Genomic DNA, 12,311 nt, shown 5'->3' with positions numbered 1-12,311 from the left:
TATTCTTAAAGGTCTAAAAAACTCAGACCAAACCTTCAGTTATTAAATTTCAGCTATTTACCAGGAAAAAGATAACCACACCTCTGATTTCTTAAAATGTTTAATGAAAAACTGTTAAAGCATACTTCTTGAGGTACTAATTCAGTAGCGGGACAGATTACTCTTATAGATAAGCTAACTACAGGCAGCTCCCAGATATTAGAAAAGAGCTATAAAGATAGCGTTTGCTCCAGACAACTCGATACTTTATAGGACACTAAGAAAAAAATGTTCTATGATCAGAAATGGAAAAAACAAAAACAAAAACAAAAAAACCAGGGAGAAAAAAAACAAAGAGGTCGAAAATGGCTGCCTTTGTTGCAGCCTCAAAACAGACCCTAAGTCTGATTCTCTGGGCTCCAAGGAGAACTCAATGATGATGACGTTTATCTGCCACTGCTGTCAGAAGCCAGGCCACTGTAAGAGGGACTGCCTTAAGAGGCCCACAAGCCATGCTCTGACTGCTAAGGCAGCCACTAGAAGTGAGACTGCACTCTGAGGTAGAGGGCCCAGAGCTCAGACTCAGCTTCCCAGATGGTCCAGCAGGACTGAAGGGCGCTGGGCCTGCTTCCTCCCTCTGGCCCAACTGTTACCTCTACCTGTCATCTCCATGGAGGAGCCCTGAGTAATCATGACTAAAGGAAAAAGCTAGCCTATTGCTGGACATTGGCACAGGTCTCTTTGTCTTCTCCAACCCTGGCCTTCATTCCAGTCATCGTCATCTTGTTTTAAGCTGTAATTGAGATATATTGTTCATGTACAGATAAAATCCTGTCAATATTAAAAAAAGTTCTAGAGACACTAGCTACACAGTATCAAACAGCTTTGGGCCTATAGGTAGAGCCAGGCCTTGTCTTTAGAACATAAAACTCAGAGCCAGTGTTAAAAAGATAAATCCTTCTATAGTGCCCCTAGATTACAGTAGGGACCATATCTAAAACTGAATGGGACATTGGTTTAATCTGACTGAATACTGTGTATTTTGTGATAAGTTTATTAAGTTAGCCTGGTTGATTTCTGATGTAACTCAGGTATTTCATGCTGTTAATAAACACAAGTGTAACTAGGCAAATATGCCAAACTGTACTTAAATTACTTAAAAGGATTGACAGTAAAAATAAGGTATTAATCTGGTTTTCCATATGTTCTTGAAATTTAGAGATAATTATAAGTATAGCTAGAGAGATTTATAACAAACTGTCAGACTCCATGAATAAAGGGGTCTAAGAGCTAGTAAGTTATGATTGCTAGGTTTCAAAAAGGTTTATAAATGTACCTGTTAGCTCAAATGTTCATGCTTTGATTATATGTGTTCTAATTGCTCAGAAAATTTGTTCTGTCCTAGAAGATACTAAAACCAAGGTAATCATGCAGGAAAAATTTGTTAACAAATATGCTAGATTATGATTCCTTTTGCTGGGATCCACCAGATTTTGTCCATAGTAACACATATTAAAGCCTAATATAGCTGCCCACCTGATAGAGCCCAGGTGATCTGAGCCTTCTCTGGGCTTCCTGCCTCATCACAAGGAAAGTTATATTCATGTTCCTTGGGCAAGACAACCTACAGGAACCAAGAAGTTTTACCTTATGCAGTGGACCCCAGATATCTGACACAAGCTGCAGAAGTTAGAAGGTTTTGCAGGAATGAATTTGTCTGAGTTGAGGTGTTTCATAGTAGAAAGGATACAGAATGGAATTACAGATGGAAAATGAGAGTGTTGATACTAGTAGCCTACAAGAAAGAAGGTAAATGTCCACAGCTACTAGAGAGGGAAAAAGAAAGTGTTTATGATGGAGTCAGAGGAAGTTTCAGATTGAGGTGGTCATGTGTCTTCCCTCTCAGTCTGAGGTAACCCATGTTAACTGCCAATATATAAAAGAAAGCCTGTTAAACTTTTAATAGATGCTTATGCAGATTTGTCAGTAGTTACCCAGCCAGTGGCCCACTTGCAAACTAAAAAATACTCAGTGTTTTCCCTACGCCCAGTAATTCATGTTCCCGGTAACAATAGGAAAGGCCAGTTTGTTTGAAACAGTACCCAGTGGACATAAAAGATAAAGAGATTAAACCTCACATTTAAGAGATCTCTGTTAATAGACTGACAAAATGTTCTAACTAGTGTTTTTATAATTAGAAACTTCAAAAGGTTATTACATTCCAGGTCTGGTAAGTGATTACTGTATCCTGTTGATGTTATTATTTGTTTGTTTCTTTGGCTCTGCCTCCTCCAGATTTAAAGCCATTCTGCCTACCCAAGATAAAAATTGCCTGGTGTCTATTGAGAGCCTTTAGGTAAAACCTCTAGAGAGTGTCTGTGACTGCTAGTCAACAACTGCGACCCATTCCAGCATGAAGTAGCCAGAGCGGTCATCGCCCATACACCCTCATGGCAGTCCAGGTTACTTCTTCAGAGGAAAAATGTTGCAGGCAGCCAGGTTAGATAAAATATTGTAGACAGTCAGATAGGGCTGGGCCCTAAAGGAGACAGAATTAAGAGACAAGGTGACCACAGTTTGAGAGAGGTGGATGCTGCCCACTGTGGGCCAGACCTCAAGACAAAAGAAAAAACTCCCTGGCTGATATTACAGCCCAAGAGGTGTCACAAAAAACCAGTGGGGACACGGGAGATATTGCCTATTCTAGAGTTCTAAAAACCCAGCTACTCAGACTCTGTTGTTAGCTAGTGTTCCTTGCTGTTGGAGTAAATTAACAATGGTGACCCATGTCAAAATAATTTAATATAGCATCGCCAGCAAGTTTCTGACGAGTCAATGATTTGACTCGGTCACAAAAACCAGTGGGGAATGTTATAACCTGACCAATGCGCTGCCATCCTATTCTGTATGCACCATCTTAGTAAACCATATCAGCTGCTATAAAATGTGACTTCTGTTTCTTGGGCCCACTCCCTTCAGGGCATGTTACACCCTGACATTAGTAACTCCGTCTTGACTCTCTGATTCACCCTTGCCCTAGTTAATTACAATGATTCCATCTTGGTCCTCTGATTCACCCTTGCCCTGGTTCCGAGAATGTCTTAAGGCAAAAAAAAAACAGGTGTTCCTGGCAACCAATTGGCCACATTGTCCTTATAAGGTCAGCATGACCGCATACCTAGATTACACACCCTGTTCTGTATTCTACCTAACTCTTCTGTGTCCAGCTTCCTCCAGGTGGGTTACAACCAATCCTGTAAAAGGCCATGTGCCCCTTTAACCACATTAACATCTGCTATTGGCTTCTGTGATCGGCTTGCTTGGATGGTTGGTTTTGCGGTTTTTGGGTTTAAATTACTGTGCCTCCCCTTACCTGGGGCTCCACTCTGTCTCTTGGACTCTGAGGGTGCCTCTGGGTACCAGCTAAAATAAAGCGCTGCCATTTTTTGGACATTTTGCCTCGTTGTCTCCTTCTTGGGTTACAACAAAAACTAAACAAATAAAGGGGAAAAAAGTGAAGGACCACTTTGAATCTGTATATACACAGTAGTTAGGATAGATATACAGCTACTTTCTCTTAATTCAATGAGAAGAAAGATTTGTACTAATAGTGTTTGGATAGGACATCATGTCTGCTTCTTTTCCTATGAATAACCACTACAAAGACAACAATATGCAATGTATTAATTATTGAAACTGTCCTACTAATCAGTTTTGAAACTATCTCATTGCTATTTGTTTCTCAATAAAACTAAAAATGAAAAAAAAATAAAATAAAATGTTCCATAATTACTCTGATGACAAATGAATACTCTATAAATATAATTAATTTAGTTTCATATAATATGTTTATTTTAAAAGATAAAAAAAAGAAAATAAAGAGTCACTGTGGACTGCTTTTAAGAGTTTTGAGTTTCATTAGAAAGGAAGCACCTGTAAAGTTGAGTCAAAGAAGTGTTGTTTCTGAAAAGACTGAAAAAATAGGTCAAGCACTTTGCATGAAAGCAATAAAAAATGTTGATTGAGAGTATTTCAGGAATTTGCCAAACCCTATCCTCTACTGGCTCAAGGGTTTACAAGTGTAAAGTCAAGTCCTTTGCAAGAGTGTTTTGAGAAGAGAACTCCAGTGTGCCCTGCTAGAGAAGTCCATAAAGGGAATTGTTTCCCTGAAATTTGGTTCATAGTGCTCAGCCATGCAGGCACTTGGAGTTCTCTAGATCTATATTCCAAAGGTCTCTGACTATTACTTGAGGTGGTGACAAAACTTGGTATCATCCATATAGTGCCGGTTTAACAGGAATGAAGAATGCAAATTCTTGACTGAGGAAGGTCTAGGAGATCAGGTAGTGTGCTCCTGAGAGTACAGGTTTAAAGCTGCACTTCTGAAGCCAACATATAGTGGAGAACCAAGGAAGTTAGAGATACTAGGAATGTGGAACATTTGATAAGGCAGTGGGTTGAGCCACTATACTTGATAGGCCTTGTGGGTTGCAACTAGAAATACAGTAGTCTTGGGACCATCCGAGGCTTTTGGAGCTAACATTTACCACAGCTCTACCCAGGTGCTGGACAGAGAACTACAAGATTTAATATTTGATTTCTTGACTTTTGGTCTTGCTTTAATTTTGTTTTTTTCTTTTTATTCCTTTTGGAATAGGAATGTTCACTCTGTGCCACTATATACTGGCAGTGCATAAATTTCTTTGATGTTTATAGTAGCTAAGAGTTTGCCCTAAGTCTCAGAGGAGAGTTTGAGTTGGACTTCTTGGTAATCCTGGAAACGTTAAAATTTGGGGCTCTTCCAGATGGACTAAATGCATTTTTGCTTGTAGGTATAGACATGATTTGTTTGAGAGACAGGGGTGGAATGTTATTGGATAGGTGTCTAGTGCCCTCCAGAAGCCTCATATATACAGATGCTGGACTTTTGGGATGCAATTCAATCATGGATCACCACAGACAAATCTACTGAAGAATCTATACCTAACTGTGCTGTTAGGTGGTATGGCTGGGTCAGAAGTGGTGGGTTACTGGAAAGTGTGTCTCCCTCCCCAGCTTCCCCTTCTTGCTCTACTTCCCAGCTGCGGTGGTGCAAGCAGCTTTTCCCCACCATCGTGATACAAAACAAACTTCTTCCTCAAGTTGTGATTGTTGTATATTTTGTCATATCACTGAGACAGTGATTAAGATACCACAAAAGCCATACTTTTTAGGGATTGAACAATCACGTCAGAAGAGTGGTTAGCATCTTTAGTTTGAAATTTCTTTAAAATAGGGTATGTAAAAAATAGGCTATTTCTTTAATTCAATAAGATTCAATAGCAATTATTTAGTGCTTAGATCTACTAGATTAAAGGAATACAAAAATCAGAAAACACTAAGATTAATTGAATTGAGAATACTTTTGTTAAAAATATAGTGATTTTACCCACGTGGTTTCAACTTTTTCACTTTCCAAGGTGTGAATAACTTGATCAGAAAAATACAGATATATCTATCTGATCCTGAAAACCACAGCAGGGTTTGTATAGGCTCTCAAGAAGCCTTACAAAGATCAAATTAGTTTGAAGGAAGAGCGATTCAGCTCATGTAACTCACTAAGTGATACATAATATAAAGATAATAAGCAAAATAATTATTTTCCATTTGCAACCCTGTGTCCGGAGCTGAAAGAATGGAGGGCAAAGACAAAGTTTATGGTGTCCTGTGATCTGAATCTGCAGTCTCCTCTTACATCTGGCATGGATCTGATTTCATTAGCATGGTTTTAACATTTGGAATATATTGGCAACTGATACTAATTTAAAAACTACAGCAAAGGTCATAAATATTACAGTAGGGAATTTCTCTTTTTCTAAATATGACTTTTTGTAAAGATAAATAAATGAATCATAGTCCTTGGTTCATAACATATTGATGTAATTTTCTCTAATTGAGGGGGCGGCCTGATAGTTCAGAGGACTAAAGCTTAGGCAGAATAAAGCAGCTGGGATTTGATCCCCAGCGTTCTGTGCCAGCCCCACTCCTGCGGTGGGCTGAGACTGTGATTGAGACTGGGCATGGTGGCACGCGCCTGTAATCCCAGCTCTTGGGAGGCTGAAAAGCAGGAGAATCACTAGGAGTCTGATCTATGTAGTGAGACCCTGTAGACCCTGTATACCCTGTATTAAATGCAAAAAAGAAAAAAAAATTCGGTGGCTGGGGAGATGGCTCAGTAGAATAAGTGCTTTCCTGGCAAGTGCAAGGGTTTGAGTTCAATCCTCCGTTCAAAAAAAAAAAAAAAAAAAAAAAAAAGCTTAACTAGCTAGCTAGCTAACCAACCAACCAACCAACCAACCAACCAACCAACTAAAAAAAAAAAAAAAATCTTTAATTGATCATTTAGTTGCTTTTAGTAATATAATTAATATTCTCTAATTCATTACCAAATCAAATCCTTAAGATAATAACATAACTATATTCTTAATTAGGCAGTCCTCTATGCTCCTTTATTGCCTGTTCCTTACAAGTCACATTTTGTTAATTTTATGCTTGTATTAATTTTGCTCTTTTTTTAAAAAATCTTTTCATACAAATAAATGAAAAATTAATATGTTGCTTTGTTTTGCTTGCTTTTTAACATCATAAAAGGGTTTCATGTGCATGTAGCCTTCTGAGCATTGTTTTATCTATTTATTTTTAACACTAACCATTTCACTGAGATTCAGCTATGGTTTTGATTGTACACAAATGTGTCACCTCTTTGTAAATCCTGTAATTGCTCCAGCATGGCACAGAGCTCACTACAGGTGGGAACAATCACCAGCTGATTTTTGTGACCTCCATGCAGACCTTGCACCAGCTTCTGCTGTTGATCACTGGGTGATCATTGCCACAGCTTTGCACTTCTGATAGTCACCTATTAGGAGACTTTCCAGGATCGAAACATAGCCTGAGAAAGATCCTCTTTCTCGGAGGTGCCAGGCCCATGTAAATTTCCAAATGTTGGAAGTTAGTTTGCCTCTGTTATGGTCCTTTCCTTCTTCTTCTCATGCTATAATGGCTTCACCTGGGCATTGCCTAAAGCATACTCAAGAAGGCAGAAACAAGTCCTTGATGATCAGGAGTGGGGTTTCTCCAAATTCTGGGAGGTTCATAGTTGACTCACCCAAAAGTTTTTCCTGACTCCTGGTGTAATGGAAAGAATGTTAATTCTGCAATCTCTGTTTCTCTCTCTGTGTGTGTCTCTATCTCTGTCTCTCTGTCTCTCTCTCTGTCACTTCTGTTTTTTTCTTTTAAATTAAAAAAAAATCTTTTATTTATTTATTTGATACAGGGTCTCACTATGCAGCTGAGATCATGATCCTCATGTCTCAGCCTACCCGGCACTGGGATTACAGGGATGTGCCACCACAACTGGTATTGGTGGCTGGCATAGCACACCCAGGGCAGGACTGGCACAGCATGCAGCACTGGGGATCCAACCCTGGTCCTTGCACTTGCCAAGCAGGCACTTAGACCACCAAGCTATCTCTGTAGACTGATTTTTTTTTTTTCTTTTAGACAGGGCCTCACTATGTAGTTCTGTTCAGGCTGGTCATGCACTCATTGTGTAGTCCAAGGGGGCCATGAACTCATGGGGATCCACCTGCCTTACCTCAGCCTCCTAAGTGCTGTCATTACAGGTATGTGCCGCCACTCCTGACTCTAAGCTCCCGTTATTGTAGTGGAATTCTTTCCATTTGATTTGGCGAAAAGGAAATATGTGATTTTCTACCCTTACCCAAGAAGAGGAAGGAGAAAATGTAATCATACTCTCCAACAACACTTTGCTCTTACTATTCTGTTTGAAAACCACCGATGGATATGTTAGGTGAAAGAGCTGATTAATAAGCTCAGGTTCACTTCATAGCTATGATTTTTCTACTTCATTTCCTTCTTGTTCTCTTTCTTCCCTTTTTAATTCATAAAGAGGTAGTGTACATCTCTTCCAGCTGTTGTTTCCAGCTTTGGCACTTAAGCTAATGTTTCTGAGAAAATTAAAAAAACATATAAAACACTGGCTAGATATTAACTCTGAATATTAAACAGGGCTAGAATTGAAGGCAGATAGGATAAGATCATTATTTTTTGTTTATTGCCTTGTTATGATAATTATATATTACTTCCTGTAAGTTGAAAAACTATATTGGGAAAAATAAAAATCAACTACAGTCAGTGGAAATTTATTAACAGAGTGCAGTAGCAAGCATTTCAACTGCATTATAGCTAAGAGATTTGTTTTCAGGGAGATTCACTAAACAGATCACTTGTATTTGAGGGACTATTGTTATAATTTTAATTTTTGACTGATTAATTCAGAATGAGAAGATACTATAAATTTTTATTTTAGGAGACAAATGTATTTCCCCACTTTCAACAACTAGCAAAATAATTAGAAATCTAAAGTTATAGCCAGTTAAAATGGTGAAGCCATTGATTTATTTATTTTTAAAGAGAATAAAATTAGTAAAAAAAAAGATGTAGAATTTTACTAAGCAAAATGATAGAAATTCAACAATGGTTGTTATTTTGCATATTGTCTTCAAATCAGTTGTTCAGATTACCAGATATAAGCATGCAATATTGATCAAAAAACTTATAAAAACTTAAAGGAGAGAGAGAAGGAAATTTAAGCATTAACTGCCCCTTTCAGTGGACCAGCAGAAATCAGCAGTACAATTATCCAAGCTATCCTGTGTGTACACATATGTGTTTACTAATTGTTGATATGTGCCTTTCAGAGTTGTTTCGGGGTATAGAATGGTTAATCTACTTTGAAGATTATTTGATTAAATAAAAGAAAGGGCATTTTAAATTTTATTTTAGTTTGTAAACTCTGACAAAAATATTTAAATAAATATTTATATTAAGTGTTAAATGTTCCTAAATGTTTTCGCATGCATTTAGAAATGGAAGCTAGATGAATTATTTCCTAACTTTAATCTTGTCCTTTTCCATTGTCTTTCTCAATACAATAAAAGTAAATTATATTGGTGCAATTCTAATTAAATTCTTGATATTTGCCATTTGTCTGCCAGACAAAATAACACCATAGCATAAGGCACAGTCTTCTATTATTAAGTATGAGCTTTCCTCTCATTTTAATTTCATATCACCTTTTCTCAGATAATCTGTTCTTCAATATCATTGAAGGATTTACTCTTTTCTGAACTTAGCCTAGTTTTTTTTTAATGTGTCTGTTTCATTGCTCATTTTATTCCTTTGGCTCTAATCCTGAAATGCTCCTCTGCCCATGATTCCCAATTATCCTTTCATACTCGGAAGTTGTAATTTAGAATTTAAGATGGAGAGCATCGCTTGAATGATGAGGACAGACAAAAGATAGAAATAAAAATTATATTGCTGGCAAACCCTGTGGGTGCATGGCATCCTGCAAGGCCACCAGAAGGTCACTAGTGCCAAGATCTTCAGTGGATTCCCAATGTCATCCAAACAGGTTTCCAGTGGGACATTGTACTTGGTGGGTTTCAGGCAAACAGGTGCATGTTCGAGGAGGTCATTCTGTGTCTGAGAGAAGAATAGGGTGGCTGTCTGTGCAGTCAACAGGGCATGAAGTGGCCAACAGAGACAGCTATGCGGGTGACATCCCAAAGGGATGTGGTCACCAGGAGAAAGCCAGATCTGTGCACTGACCACAGTGAGGACTACAAGTGCTAGAATAAGAAACTGTGTGAAGGTTGAGCACTGCCTGTTTTTGGAAAGAGGAAATTATGCCAAAGCAATGTAAAAGTAAAAGAATTCGCTGTACCAGGACACACATAACCTATGCTAGTTGTCCCTTAAAGTCTGAGGCATCTACTCATTCCATTGTCTTCTAATTATTGGCTCATAGCAGTTTCATCCACTGACTATGATCATTTCTTATTCAGCTCTATGTTACCAACTAATAGGCTAGTTCATATGAAAAGTATATACCTAATAAATATTATCTCAATGAATAAATTAAGAAAATTATGTCCTAGGTTCAAATGAATAAAAAAATTCAACAATCATAATTTTATTTTGCTGTTTATTTTACTCAGAATAAAACAAAACAAAAAGGTTTATTTTCTATTCTCTTTCCCTATATAGTAGCATGTATTGCAGTAGCTAATTTCATGGTATAAATCATTAAATGCCCTGTATATTTGCACTAGAATTTTATATAAAACTGCACAAAAATCTGGCTTACAACAAACTGTGAATTTTTTGGCCAGTTCAGCCCACCCTAAGGGCACGGCTAGTGCAGCATGTGGTGCTGGGGATCGAACTGCGGTCCACTGCGCCTGCCTAAATTTGCCTAAGCCGGTGCTTGAGACCACTGAGCTATCCAGCTGGCTGCAAACTATGAATTTTTAATGGTTTCATTTTTGAGCTTATTTGCTACTCTTTCCAAGGATATAAAGATGTATTTTCTCAAAAAAGTAGATTTAAAGATTATATACGCTTTTATGCCTTAAAGCTATTTTACTTCTTTTTAGTAACATCAGCTATTTGTGCTGCCCCATGATTCTCACAGCGCCCACATTTCGTAATTTTCACGAGTGGTAAGAGAACTGCTTCCCCCTTGTGAACGTGTGCACTTACAGTGTACTTGGAAAGCAATGGTATTTATCTTGTCTTGTCCCAGGAGTGGCTGCCTCAGCCAGGGCTGCTGATTTACTGTCACAGATCACTGTAAAGGTGATTAGAGTGCGATGGTAAGTGATTTGAGGAACCGAGTTTATTGCTCTTGGTGGGAGCTGCAGCTTTACAATTACTTCACCTCACTACAATTCCCCAAGCTTGTCTTCTTCCTCAGCAGAGTTGTTTCTTGCTTCTGTAGCTTTTCTAGGTGGTGTTAAGTACACTTTTGTGAGGTTGAAAGGCACATTTCACTATGTTGATTTCAGGACGTGAATGCCATGTGGGGAATGGGACAAACTGCCATCGGTCCAGGCCGAGGAACCCTCTGTGCTGTCAGGTTTGTGGAGCTGGCAGTGGTGTGATTGTTCTCTACTGGAGCCTTGTAAGCCCCAGCTGGCTGCCGCTGCCAGATGCTGTTGCTAAGGCAACGTGCCAATCTTGTTCCTTTAGGCTTGCTTGTTTTCCTAGACTTGTCTTGGTAGGATATACAAACATTTTAGGGGTGAAAAAGCATACAGGAGGGAATTCAGACAAAGATCATGGTATCGTGGATGACACAATAAAAGATGATGGGAAATACACAACTGAAGAGAAATGAGAAGGACAAATAAAAAGCTTTTGGCTGGTGTTGAAACTTGAATGTTGTTCAGCTTATTCTCCAAATGATTTTGATGGAGCTAAATAGAAAGAAGACCCCAGAAGACAAGCAGAATTTCCTGGCCTGAGAGGATAATACTGTGTTGTAGAACAGGATAGGAAAATATTTTAGCAAACTCTTAAAATACATACCTATTTTAAAAATGAGGATCTTATTGCTGTGACTTTAGGACATGATATGTGGCTATTTTTTATTTAATTCTGATACTTAATATCAGAATATTTTAGTATGATAGAAACCATTTATTTGAAGGCCGAAAGGAGAAAAGACAAAGCACAACCTACAAGCTAACACTGTTATCATAGTAAATTCCAGCACCAGCAGAGAAGGTTAAGGTGTAAAGGCTGAGTACAAACTCAACATAACTTCTTTTTAAGTTACTTCTTCAGTGTTTAATTTTGATACATGCAAATTGGAAACCAGGAACAGAACCTCTGTTAAGGAAAATTTACCAATCTTTCCCATCCTTCTAAAATCAAAATAGTTAGCAAACAGGATTAAAATGAAACAAATAGAACTAACACAAGTAAATATTTTGGTAAAACTACCTGGCATATCTCAACTTTAGAGTTGGATATTTAATATAAATCTTATGTTTTAAATAAATACATAAAGCACAGTAAGGGATACAAGAAAAAAATTAGCCACATTATTTTTCTGGGAAATAAAGAAATATTAAAATAATTCTCATTTAAAACAAATAACCATAAAACACATAGTGACATGAAATATCTGAACAAAAATAGATGAAATAAAATAAGCTTATATATTTCACAACACTAAAATTGAAATGCAATAATACAAACTTACTTTATTTATAGAATTCACCAGTATTTCATTCAAGGCATCCAATCTATTTCAGCTCATTTTTTTTTCCACCTCTACCCCTCACAAGCAAAAATGTAAAGGATGTACTGGAGCTCCTGTCTTTTTTTTTTTTTTTTTTTTTTTTTTTGCGGAACCAGGGATTGAACTCAGATCCTTGTGTTTGCCAGTCAAGTGCTTATCCTACTGAGCCATCTCCCTG

The sequence above is a fragment of the Octodon degus genome, unplaced genomic scaffold (assembly GCF_000260255.1).
Source record: "Octodon degus isolate 3935 unplaced genomic scaffold, OctDeg1.0 scaffold00094, whole genome shotgun sequence".
Classification (NCBI taxonomy): domain Eukaryota; kingdom Metazoa; phylum Chordata; class Mammalia; order Rodentia; family Octodontidae; genus Octodon; species Octodon degus.
This window is presented reverse-complemented; position numbering follows the sequence as displayed.